This window comes from Erpetoichthys calabaricus, chromosome 12 (assembly GCF_900747795.2).
Source record: "Erpetoichthys calabaricus chromosome 12, fErpCal1.3, whole genome shotgun sequence".
NCBI lineage: Eukaryota > Metazoa > Chordata > Cladistia > Polypteriformes > Polypteridae > Erpetoichthys > Erpetoichthys calabaricus.
This window is the reverse complement of record NC_041405.2, coordinates 46,136,722-46,151,173: the sequence shown is the minus strand read 5'-3', so window position 1 is coordinate 46,151,173 and position 14,452 is coordinate 46,136,722.

The following is a 14,452-nucleotide window of genomic DNA, read 5'->3' as shown; positions in this document are numbered from 1 at the left end:
ATTCATTGTTTCTGCTAAAGATAGTCAATCCCTATGTGGAGTACAATTGATTAAGCGCAAGCTCCACTTAGCTGCACGTGACTCGCATGGTCCCTATTTATATAAAGTCAAGTAAACGGGCAATAACTTCGGATGAGCGCACAATCCGCTTAAGCGCATGTACATTATTGATCCCATTGCTACTCTCTCCAGCCAAATTCACTCCAGTTAATGGCACGGTCTCTTCACATCCACCAGTCAAACAACAATATTGATTGACATGCTCAAATGACGTAATCAGTGTGTGACGATATAAGAAGCACGGCTCATGTGACCAGCTGAAGGTGGATCATTCAGGTGCTGATGTCCAATCCCGCTATTGTACTGAGGCCTAACAGTTTACAGAGCAGTTACTAGGTGTACACTGTCTTCAGTTTATCAGTGTGTTCTTATGTATATGTACAGTACATGACATCTCGGAACTGCCAATCTGTTAAACAAAAATCTGTTAGCAATTCATAACATTATGGATTAGCCTTACAACTCAACTGTGATAAGTTAGCTGTCGTGACTTTTGACTATGGTGTCGACTTCATTGTCCCTTGCGCAAAAATTGGTGTCTCTGGCTGAACGTGTCGATGTCTTAAACAGACTTGACAACAAGGAGAGTAAGGTCTCTGTTGTGAAACATTACGGAATTCATCCTAGCCAGATTTCTCGGATTTACAAGAATATTGCAAGACTGGCAGAACAACGGCAATCAACAGAAAATGAAAAAGAATAGGGAAGGCTGAAGACATAACAGGTACAGTACATGTATATCTGAACAGTTAAAGTGTATGTACTGTATATATTATGCATGTAACCACTATTTTCTTCGCCGTAGTCAATTTTAATGAATGTTTTATTGTGTTTGACTAGGCTAGTAGGTGGAGTAACTGATTGGTCTGCTTTCATGACTGACATGTTGCACTCCTATTAAGCGCATGCTCTGTTTAAGTGCATGTGGCGATCTCGTCCAGAGGCCGTGCACTTAAATGGAGTCAACTGTACTAGAGAGCGGCTGGCAGTGTATGCATCACTCATACATACTTATCTGAATGGGATCCTATGTGGAATTGGCAATTACTCATTACTCATGTGTCGCTGTGTGAATAGGATATGTGTGTGTGTTAAGCTTAAGGTGTGAGAGTAGACCCATCCTGTAGCAAATGTAGTCAATCACTCATCCTGTGATAATACAGATACTGAAAAGAAATGAGGAATACCACTGCACCAGCATCTGATTGAGAAGTAGCTGCAGTCCAAAAGAAGGATGACTACGCTTATTAATATTTATACAATATCTAGAGAAGACCACATCTTAGAGAATCATGATGGATTTTCAGAAGCTTTATTACTAATTTCTATAGCCCATCTCAGCATGATGCAGAATACAAGTAGTCTAAAGTCTTGAAAATAGGGCATACAATTGCACCAGGATCTGATGACCAGGATGTGCAAACTCCACACAGATAGTGAAAGGGTCAAGGTTTGAACCCAAGAGTCTAATGCTGCAAATCAGCACTGCTATCCATTGTATTGTCTACTGCTGTAGCAATTATGTCATGTTATTGTTTATACTCTCAAAATAATAACTTTGAGATCATAAACCAGTTGGTGGTCATTGGCTCTTGTTACCTTCAGGTTCTCCCATATTTTAAACTGTAAGGTAGCTAAGTGCTGATCAACACTAGGCACTGGAGTCGTTTTGATTTATTATGGGAAACAACTAGTAGAGGCTTTGTGAGAGCAGAAAATTTGGAATGTTTCCACTATATTCTGCCTGAGGTGGTATGTCAAACCAACTGGAATACTGCATCGTAGAAATGAATCCAAATCCTGAATGACTCTCTTAGTTTGTTCATTGGCCTGTGGGTGACAACTAGATGACAAATTTATTTTAATTTTAATGTATTCCAGTGCTGATAGAAATATTTACAAAATCTGTAAATAAACAGCAGGCGAGGATCACACACAGTTGCTGCAGGGAAACTAGAAATCAACATTTCTTAGAGATAAAGATACCTACCAGTGTTGAGAAGAGGGGTAGTTTCTTAAATGAAATAAGCAGTCTTTGAAATATCTGTTTGTCACCACTAACATTGCATTGTAAATTGTAAGTAAAGCCTTGATGAGATCAAGGTTTATTGGGAAATAGTAAAGGATGAAGAAGCTCCGTTGGGCAACAATTAATTGAACTGGAAATGGTTGGAGCATACTCCTGGACATCTAAAGCTGCCCACCAAAGTAATGTAAAATGCAAAACTAAACATTTGCTTTTTTTTTAAAAATTAGGATTAGGTCCTATATAGTAATCTTCTATACTAATAAAAGGCAAAGCCCTTACTGACTCACTCATCACTAATTCTCCAACTTCCCATGTAGGTAGAAGGCTGAAATTTGGCATGCTCATTCCTTATAGCTTACTTACAAAAGTTAAGCAGGTTTCATTTCGAAATTCTACACATAACGGTCATAACGGTCGACAACGTTCGCTATGTTAAACTTTCTTATTTATGGCCCCATCTTCACGAAATTTGGTAGGTGGTTTCCCTGCGCTAACCGAAACCAATGTACGTACTTATTTTGGTGGTATGATGCCACTGTCGGCCACCATATTGAACTTTCCAACGGTCTTTGTTACTTATGGGCCCATCTTCAAGAAATTTGGTACGCGGGTTCCCAACGCTAACTGAATCCTACTTACGTACATATATACGTCCATAGCCTGTAGCTTGGTCACCGTGTGAGGCGGCGTTGGGTCCCCCATCCCCACGCCTCCCTCGTAGTTGGCTGCCTGCCTGTATAAGGCCGTCCGTCGCTCCGGTCTCTTCATTCCCTTCCTTGCTTCGCCACGGTATTCACATCTCCCTGCTGATAACTGCAGCCTTTTTATTTAATCCACAGCTTCTCCGCTGTTTTATTGTTAGTTTATTACTACTATAGTTATTGTGTAGGTATTTTAGACTTAGTTTACATTGTTCAGGTAACCATTTCCTTTATCGTTCCAACCGTACCCCCATTAACATGTCTATTGAGGTGATCACCATCGATCAAAGAACTGTCACTTACTGAGTGGTTTCCATACCCGGAGATGGTGACTGCCTTTTCCATTCTCTCTGTTACATATTGCACAGCCATATAAGGCTCACTCTTGATATCCGGAGGAACATTGTGTCTTATGTATTGAATGACTGGGACAGGTTCAAGGTGTGGACTGATGATGGTACAGGAGATAATTATACTACACAGGAGCTCTATAAGAGTGAAATGCTTAAGCCCTTCACCTATGGTTCTGCATGTGAGTTGATGGCTGCCGCTGAATTGTTTGGTTGTCACTTTCAAGTGTACCGAAATGGCCAAATATTTTACACCTTTGGACAACCGCCAATGCTTCTTAAACATCTTAGATTCACAGGTGACGACTTGAGTAGTGGACACTTTGATGTTTATGAATGTTTAAACTCTTAAAAGCTGGAGTTATCGATGAAACCCATTTCAATTCAAACGCCTCCAATTTCCAGTAAGGCTCCGCTTCGCAATGACAATTAATAAGTCTCAGGGACAGACCTTACAAAATGTTGGCATTAATTTGAGACAAGATTGCTTTTCACATGGCCAACTATACGTTGCATGCTCAAGAGTAAGCTCAGTGTACAGCTTGGTCATATTACAACAGAGGGCTGAACTGACAACGTGGTATACAAAGAGATCCTTAACAAATAATTATTGGTATATTTTCCCTCAGTTTAAAAAGGTTTACTTTTTTTCTTAATAAAAATTTTAAAGCAGTACTTCGCCGCTGTGAAGCGCGAGTATTTTGCTAGTATTGTAATATAGTAAGATTGTTAACTGAGTCACAGAGAACAGAAAACTCTAGATAGAAAAATGAGAAAGCAGCAGAATTGGGTAATTGAGTCAGCATGGCAGGAGGCAAGGCAGTAGATAGATAGATAGATAGATAGATAGATAGATAGATAGATAGATAGATAGATAGATAGATAGATAGATAGATAGATAGATAGATAGATAGATAGATAGATAGATAGATAGAAGTTTATTTGTGTCTGGGGGAAATTTGGGTTTTACGAAAGCTCTTTAAATAAATAAACAAACATATTAATAGTTAGATAATGATATAGATATACACACACACTATGGTCTGGAAACACACCAGAATGACTAGAAAGCTTGAAAATTAAAAAGAAAGAAAACTTCTGCCTTGTCAGTTCCAGTTAAGCATTATGCAGGTGTACCACCATTGATGTAAAGGAGGCCCTGTAGCATTTCTTGACACACGTCTGCTGAATAATTCATTGGCTGAAAGTGTTAGTGTGTCAGAACGCAGATATTCAACAATGTTCATAATGACACTGAGTTTTGGTTTAATTCTTTCCTTCACTACTACTTCCAGAGGGTCCAGAGTGTGTCCTTTAACTGAGCCTGCCCTTTTAATAAGCTTGTTGATTCAGTGTGCCTCTCTTCAAGTGATGTTACCAGCCCAGCACACCACAGTGGCCATCACAGAGTTATAGAAGATGTGAAGGGTGTCACTTTGCACATTAAAGGAGCACAATCTCCTAAGGAAAAAAGTCTACTCTGCCCACTTTTATAAACATCCTCTTTGTTCTGAGACCAGTCTAACCTGTCATTAATGTGGACCCCCAAGTACTTATAGCACTGCACAATTTCCACATCCACTCCCTGAATAGTGATTGGACAAAGAGGCTCTTTGGTGCAGCTAAACTCAATAGCTAGTTCACTTAGTTTTGCTGATGTTAAGTTGAAGACAATTCTCTCTGTACCAAGAAATAAAGTTCTCTACCTGACTCCTCTCCCCTGTCTCATTCCCTTTATCGATAAACCCCATAAGTGCAGAATAACTGGAGAATTTCTGCAAGTTACATGATGTGGTGTTATATTTATAGCCTGAGGTGTATGAAGTGAAGAGAAAAGGAGACAGGAGTTTATTTTGTGGTGCTCCACATATCTGACATGTGAATCACAAACACATTCCTTGAGTCTCACAAACTGCAGTCTGTGATCTGCATATCTCTGAGTTTACCCCTTAACAGGGATGGCCCCATGGGGAGCAAGAGGAATGGTGCTTCAGGGGCCAGTTGCTGCTGTTGAGCATTCATAAGAGCAGGAATGATTGTTTGCTCCCAGGGTCATCCTATGAACATCTGAGAACGGTGATAAAATGGGGAAGCTGAGGTGACTGGGATGTGAGCCAAAGAAGGTTGACCATATTTGCTGGCATCTCAGCCCTACTGTGAAGAACTAAAGAGTGAGTAGGGTAGACGATATTGAGAAAACCACACTGGAAAGAAAGAAAGAAAGAAAGAAAGAAAGAAAGAAAGAAAGAAAGAAAGAAAGAAAGAAAGAAAGAAAGAAAGAAAGAATCTGAATGCAACTCTATTTTATTTTTGATTTAACTTATTTATATGGATCTATCCATTGATTGGTTTTACTTCCAGCAAGCCTCAGAGATATGCAATCAGAGTTGGGCACTGTTTTTAAAGAAGATTATTTATTGGAAGGCTCTGCATTGAATTTTTTTTAGCATATTTGCATCTTGACTTGTTATTTATGTCTTCATTGTCCTAGTTCATCTCTGTGCATGACTTGCTGATGTCCCAGGAACAAGAAGAAGCCCAGGGTTGAGGGCACTTGGAGCATCACAGGAAGAGTAAGAGCAAAGTCAACACAAAACCAAAATCAGAATCAGAAACATTCCTAAATAATTTATATTACTCAAAATAAGTTATTCCTTTGATATTATTAATTTTAAAGTTCAGGTGCTTTTTCAAAGTATGTGGCCATCTTATATACCACTAAGTAGACTTATCTGTCAAACAAATGTAACAGATAAATTTAAAAATACTTGATATTTGATATCTTTTGCCCTATGTGTACCTTCAGCATTCCTCCTATGCCTTTCTTACTCAATCGCATTCCCATAAAGCATGATTCTCAGACTTGCTCACACCCTGTCCATTTGTTGACTAACATCAATGGTAGATGGGCCCCCATTATCTACTGTGAAAGCATTACTTGTATTTTTGCAAATACTTCCCATTTTTGAATGTGATTCTGGTTGCACGTACTACTGTAAGTATTTAGCAAAATAACATTGTTTGGTGTATTATTCATTTTGTTGTTGTTGTTGAAATGCTCCATTGTAACTCTTATTTTTTTAGAAAAAAAGAAAATTGTCACGATCAGGAATTGAGCTTAACATCTCCAACACTTTGTGTCATCATCCTCACCACTGAACCAGCAAAGCCAAACTGACCAATCAGATTGATTGGAATGACTGGATACAATAGAACAGATGGATCACATGATTAGCAACTACACAGCAAAAAAAGCAACTGGATACATAAAATGGTGGTGTTTATAGAAAGATTCACAAAATGTCTCAAAATAAATCACAACAATGTCACCCAAATAAATGTTTTAAAAATATTAACAAATTAAAATTAAAATGAATAACACATACAGTATGTTAACAATAGAAACAAATCAATAATACTTCCTAACAAACATATTCAAAAATTTTTGCATCATGACTCAAAACAAAATATTCAACCTACATCCATTTGTTACAATTAATGAAGGATATGGTATTTGGAATTCTTGTAAATGTGGTCCTTAGGTTTTTCTTATTAGTTCTTCAATACAGAATTAAAATCCATTCTAACCAAAAATCCCTCCATAGGTTGGTTTAGTTTGATATTTTTGGTCTAAAAGAAATCACAGACTTCAGATGCTGATAAAGAGGGTCTAACTTGGTTGTTGATAATCTAAACATTTAACAATTTGCAAATATGCAAGTTATAAAGTTGTATTTTTCTATCTGTGGTCCATGAAATCATGTAAGCAATGAAAGTTAATAGTGCCAGTGGCCTCCGTTCCAAGTGCTATTTTAGTACCCAATAATGCTCTTCTGCTGACATTATAACTTTGTTTTACAGGAGTAAATTCACAAAATAATAAACACATGGATATCAGAAAACACAGATGAAGAACTGTCCCTACATCATTATTTCATGCATCTATTATGTTTATTTGAAATAAAGCCCATACAAACACACATAAAACTGTATAGTGCTGCAGACATGTAATGATATTGTTTTAAAGACAATAAAATAATTTAAATAATCAGACAAAGGTGAAAAGAGAATTTATTACCAAAACCAAATGAATACAAGTGTTACAATTTATTTCTAAATGATAAGATTAAAACCTAAATTCAAAAATATATGTAGATCTATTGAATGATGATTAATTTAAATATCATTCAAGAAGTAATTAAAATAACAAAGGACAAGAGAATGGTAAATGATTAAATCAAATGAAACAAAGGAAAGAAAATTCCAATAATTAACTTGACCTCTAACTAATACAAAGCAAAGGAAAAAAAACAACTAAAGAGCAAGCTTTTAATTAGTCAGGCCTAAATAAAATCCTAAAATGAAAACCTAAATCTGAAAGAATGGTCAAACTTTGAAATCCAACAAAATTGAATTTAATTGCTAAACATAAAATTCCAAACACAAAAATGTGACTCTTACATTAAACCACAAGCAAGCCAAAGTATAAACACACAGATACTTCACACACATCCACAAAACCTCTAAATTCAGGACATATTAAAAGCAGGAAGCCATAAACACAACATGAAAAACAAGCTAAAGCCACCATAATGTAATATGGCAAGTGAGAGTCTTATATAGTCAGCTCAGGTGACTGCAGCTCAAATGGTCATAGCACCTGAGAGTCCCAAAGCAATGAAAGGTCTCACCTCTGCAAATCCTGAACACAGTTTAGGATAAAGTACCAGAGGAAAATAAGTTCAGCATGAACAGGACAACTACAAGAGCTTGGGGATTATAAAAAACACAAAACAAAATGAAAACAGTGTGAAGCACTAATGCAGTCTTGACAACCAAAAGCTGGAGTCCGCAGCTAATTATTATTAAGACTAGAATCTGTACTTAAATGGTTCTTTGCATTTGTGTTGTCTAGCATTAGACTTATGTATTTTTTATTTGAGGACAAAAATCTTGAATGCCATTCTAAGTGGGCAGCCTTCTTTTGTAATGTGATAACACTATGTGTCATGTCAGTTTTGGGTAACCTGACTTGCAATGCCTATCATTGTCATCAGCAATATGACAGCATCCATTAAAGTAATACATAAACTGGGTGTGCCCATCGAAAAAAGTCAAACAATCTACCAATGAGATGACATCCCAGAAACAAACAAAATTAATAACATACTCAATTCCAATAACAATCCATAATTCATGTAATTAATAACAGGACAAAATACTAACAAGATCTGTTAGCATCGAGTTGTAATTTAAATTGTAAGGAGCATTCTGGATGATGTCAAATGGAAACAGAAACAAAATAGCTTTTTAACTGTTCAAGTGCTTGATGTGATTTTGATTCTCAAGTAAATAGCAGCTCATTTGCTTTGTTAAAGAATATATACAGTGTGAAATAACGAGCCTCAACACACTAAAGAAGGTTTGGGGCAGCCACCCGTATATTGTTCCTAGCTGCAAAAGGATTATAAGTTCACAACTGATGTTGCTAGATTGAGTTCCAACTTGAACTGACTTGTTTGGCAATATGGAGAATTTATAGTCTGTAACCCAGAAGTGACTTCAGTCTGGGAGCCGGAACTGGAAGTGACGTCAGTCTGGGAGCCGGAGCCGGAAGTGACGTCAGTTTGGGAGCCGGAACCGGAAGTGTCATCGACTCAGGCAGGTTTTCCCATATTTGATCTGCAGAATTAACAGAAACAGGTTTAGAGCGCCCCGCCACCCCCTGGCCCGGCGGGTAATCACCTCCACTAGGTCCATTCAGCTCGCTCCTAGTCACACGTGTGTGACACGGCCCCCCCCCCCTCAGCCCAGACCCATCGGGTCGGGCGTACCTGTTCGTGAGGTCATGGCACCGAGAAAGGGCATCCACATTGGCCTGCAAGAGACCTCGACGATAAATGACCGAAAACTTATAAGGCTGCAAGTCCAAAAACCACCTCGTGACTCTGGGATTCGACTCCCTATGTAACGCCATCCACTGTAACAGTGCATGATCAGTCACAAGGGTGAAACCCCGACCCAGGAGGTAGTACCTCAGCTGCGTAATCGCCCATTTAATCGCCAAAGCCTCCCGCTCTACTGCCGCATACCTGGTCTCTCAGCCCAACAGTTTCCGGCTCAGGTACATAACGGGGTGTTCCACTCCATCGATGCTTTGGCTCAGCACGGCACCAAGACCTGTGTCCGAAGCATCCGTCTGGAAAATGAAAGGCAAAGTAAAATCAGGAGCTTTCAAAATAGGAGCTGACGTAAGGGCCTGCTTAAGGACACTAAATGCAGTGTCAGTGTCATTATCCCAAACCACGTGATTAGGTTTCCCCTTCTTTGTCAGGTTTGTCAAGGGCGATGCTCTCTCGGAAAACCAGGGTACAAACCAGCGATAGTACCCTGCTAAGCCGAGAAATGCTTGTACCTGCCGCTTGGTTATCGGACGGGGCCAATTCACTATGGCATCAATTTTGGAGCATTGTGGTTTGACCATATCCCAGCCCACTAGGTAACCTAAATATTTGGCCTCGACTAATCCAAAATAGCATTTCTTAGGATTAATACGAAGTCCGGCATTCGCTAGTGTCCGTAATACAGCCTCAACCTGCAGTAGGTGTTCTTTTCATGTGCTGGAATAGATGACAATGTCATCCATGTAGGCAGCACTGTACGAATTATGGGGTCGGAGCACTTTGTCCACCAGACGTTGGAAGGTAGCGGGTGCCCCATGCAATCCGAATGGAAGTACACGATACTGCCAATGTCCGCTAGGAGTGCTAAACGCAGTCTTTTCCTTTGCGGATTCCGTTAAGGGAACCTGCTAGTACCCCTTGGTCATATCAAGAGTAGTCAAAAATTTGGCATGTCCTAGCTGCTCGAGAAGGTCGTCCACTCACGACATTGGATAGGCATCGAATTGGGAGACTTGGTTAAGCCGACGGAAGTCATTGCAAAACCTCCAACATCCGTCTGGTTTTTTAATCAAAACGATGGGACTGGACCAGGGACTAAAACTTTCCTCTATCACACCAAGGTCCAGCATTCGTTTGATCTCCAACTCCACTTCTGCCTTTTTTGCTTCGGGAATCCTATATGGGCGTTCTCTGACTATGACCCCTGGTTTAGTCACTATGTCATGCGCAACCAGGGAGGTTCGTCCAGGATTTTCGTCCACTACCTCTGGGACAGACAGGATAACTGCTTCGAGCTCCCGTCGTTGTAGGCGAGTCAAATTATCACCGAAGTTAAGGTGTAATTTATGAGCGAAGAGGGAGCAGGGCTGTCTGGAGGAGGGATCGGGATCCCTATCCTTCCACGGTTTCAGCAGGTTGACATGATAAATCCGCTCTTTAGGTCGACGATTAGGTTGGATAACTAAATAATCGACCAAACCCTTTCTCTCCTTAACTTCATATGGGCCTTGCCAATGAGCCAGTAATTTGGAATGCGAGGTAGGAACTAATACCATGACGCGATCCCCCGGTCGGAACTCTCGAAGAGACGTGCCACGGTTATAACACCGAGCCTGGGCTGCTTGCACTTTGTCCATGTGAGTTTGTAAGATAGGTCTAATTTTCGCAAATCTATTGCGTAATTGCGCGATATATTCAAGTATATTTACAGAGGGAAGGACCTCCTCTTCTCAGCCTTCTTTTAATATATCCAATAAGCCCCAGGGTTGTTGTCCATACAATAATTCAAAGGGTGAGAACCCCGTGGAGGCTTGGGGGACTTCCCGATAAGCAAAAAGGACGAGGGGGAGGAGCTGATCCCAGTTCCTCCCGTCCTCATTGACTACCTTGCGTAATATCTGCTTGAGAGTTTGATTAAACCTCTCAACTAGACCATCTGTTTGAGGATGATATACAGAGGTCTTTAAGTGTTTTATTCTCAGTAACTTAGCAGTTTCCCTGAACATTTCCGAGGTAAAAGGAGTCCCTTGATCCGTAAGGATTTCTTTAGGGATTCCGACTCGTGCAAATACTCCTACCAACTCCCGTGCGATATTTTTGGAAGTAGCTGAGCGTAAGGGAACAGCTTCAGGATATCGGGTGGCATAATCCACCAGGACCATTATATATTTATGTCCTCTGGCTGAAGGCTCTAGGGGTCCCACCAGATCAACCCCGATACGTTCAAACAGGACATCAATTAGGGGTAAAGTGATTAAAGGAGCACGGTCCCTTCTAGGTATCTGCCGTAATTGACATTCCAGACAGGATATGCAAAAGCGGCGGACCTCCTCATTAATCCCAGGCCAAAAAAATCGGAGCGTGATTCGCTCTAAAGTTTTCTCGGGACCCAGATGGGCTCCCAGGAGGTGGGTATGAGCTAGTTCACAGACTTGTCGCCGGTAAGTCCGTGGAACTAAGAGCAGTGACCTCACCCCACCTTCATGATCTACCACCCGATATAAAAGGTCATTATTTAATACAAAGTGGGGACCTTGTGGCATGGGATGTGATGTGCGCTGGCCATCTACTAAGACCACTGCATTTTTCGCAAATTTAAGGGAGTCATCATTCCATTGCTCCCTTTTAAATGAAGCCGGTGTCTGCCTAAACTGAAACTGCAGACAACTGAGAGGATCAGATTCGACCTCAAGGGGCGTGGTTTCTGACCGAGCCGGCGCAGTGCTTGGTGATGACGTTTCGCTCTGCGACGGTCCGGTTGTTGCCACGTCATTCTCTAAGGCCGCAGTCTGTTCCCCTACCGGCTGTGTACACTGCGTGGAGGTAGCTGAGGACGCAGAAGGGGCGTCCATAACAAGACCGAGTGCTTTAGAAGGGATAGCAAGTGTTATGCCGCAGTTTATATCTGACCAATCTCTACCCAGTATCAAGGGGAACGGAGGATTGTCATGCACCGCCACCGTCATTTCTTTTAATACGCCGTTATGGCAGATGTAACAGCGGGCGGACTCGTATGACCGGACGTCCCCATGAATACAGGTTAGACGGGTCTTTATTTTTAATCTTTGTCGCGGCAACACTAAATGGCAAGCAACAATGGTAATGTTACTGCCAGAGTCAAATAAAGAAGATACTTTATAGCCATTAACTAGCGCTTCTCCCGTATGAGAAAAGACCAGAGGATTAGTAGGAGCACCCTGCCCCCTGCTCTGTGTTTCTCTGCAGACCCTCGTGTCACCTCGCGAAGCCTTCCGCCGCGTATCAGAGTTTTCCAAAGCATGCTCTGCAATGTAAGAGTAAGACCCTAATTTAGTGGCACAGCTCTCTCTAGGTTCACAGGGATTCCGTTCTGGGTTTCCCAAGTAGGTTTCCTCCCGCAAGGTATTAATGATCCCCACAAGGGTGACCATGTTGTTATATGACTGTCCCCAGGTCAGCTGGGCGAGCTTAGCCGGTAGGCCCTTTATTATTATGGCACAAGCCACCTTTTCCACAATTTGTCGGGCATTTTTATTATATGGCCGTAGCCAACACCCGACTTTCTGCCATAAAGTTATGGCCTGTTCTCAGAGGGATTCGTCTGGGTTGTATTCCCAGGTCATTATTTCTTTCACCTGCCAACCCAGGGCACCCCCACCTTTCTCAAGAACTTTTTCTTTGTGGGGATTTTTGGGTTGGTTCCCATCCTTGACAGCCCATAATAGGTCCCCACTGTGTTCCTTTCAGAACCCGGCCCTTGTCTGTAGGTCTTCTGCCTACGCTCCCAGGTCCTCTTTAAGGAGAACTGGGTCGGAACATACTCCACATCCCCCCGACACACACCGTCAGACCCCAGCTCGGCAACACAAGAACGGTACTTTCCTACCTGATAGGTCTTGAGTGGTTCAGCCCGTTGGTGTGTTGAGACATAAGGTTGGTTCGGCTTCCGATTCCACCAGGAGGCCATCCTGCCGACTACGCCACTGTGAAATAACGAGCCTCAACACACTAAAGAAGGTTTGGGGCAGCCACCCGTATATTGTTCCTAGCTGCAAAAGGATTATAAGTTCACAACTGATGTTGCTAGATTGAGTTCCCGACTTGAACTGACTTGGTTTGGGAATATGGAGAATTTGTTATTATATTCTGTCTTCTTGTCTTTTTGTCTTTTTAACTCTTATTCCTCACACTGAGTCGATTGCACCTTCAATTTCGTTGTTCCTTTGTAAAAGTGACAATGACAATAAAGATCTATCTATCTATCTATCTATCTATCTATCTATCTATCTATCTATCTATCTATCTATCTATCTATCTATCTATCTATCTATCTTATAGTCTGTAACCCGGAAGTGACTTCAGTCTGGGAGCCGGAACTGGAAGTGACGTCAGTCTGGGAGCCGGAACCGGAAGTGACTTCAGTTTGGGAGCCGGAACCGGAAGTGACGTCAACTCAGGCAGGTTTTCCCATATTTGATCTGCAGAATTAACAGAAACAGGTTTAGAGCACCCCGTCACCCCCTGGCCTGGCGGGTAATCACCTCCACTAGGTCCATTCAGCTTGCTCCTAGTTGCACGTGTGTGATAACAGTCATGGCCGAAAGTTTTGAGAATGACACAGGTATTGGTTTTCACAAAGTTTGCTGCTTCAGTGTTTTTAGATCTTTCTGTCAGATGTTTGTATGATATGCTGAAGTTTAATTACAAGCATTTCATAAGTTTCAAAGGCTTTTATTGACAATTATATAAAGTTTATGCAGAGTCAATATTTGCAGTGTTGGCCCTTCTTTTTCAAGACCTCTGCCATTCACCCTGACATGCTGTCAATAAACGTCTGGGCCAAATCCTGACTAATGGCAGCCCATTCTTGCATAATCAATGCTTGGAGTTTGTCAGAATTTCTGGGTTTTTGTTTGTCCACCCACCTCTTGAGGACTGACCACAAGTTCTTAATGGGATTAAGGTAAGGGAAGTTTCCTGGACCCAAAATTTTGATGTTTTGTTCCCTGAGCCACTTAGTTATCACTTTTGTCTTATGGTAAGGTGCTCCCTCATTCTGGAAAAGGCATTGTTCATCACCAAACTATTCTTGGATGGTTGGGAGACCATCTTGATTGGAGTCCACCTCTGGCAAATGGAGAAGATTGGACATTACTTAGAAAGACCCACATCTGTGTAAAGAAGGTCCTTCAATTCACACTGCATGTCAGGGCAAAAACCAAGCCATAAAGTCCAAGGACCTCTCTGTAAACGTCTGTGATAAAATTGTTGCACAAATCAGGACAAGTGGATAAAACCATTTATAAAGCTTTGCATGTTTCTAGGAAAACAGTGGCCTCAATAACTATGATATGGAAGAAGTTTGGATCCACCAGGACTCATCCTAGAGTTGGCTGTCCAGCTAACCTGAGTAACTTGCAACAATAACCC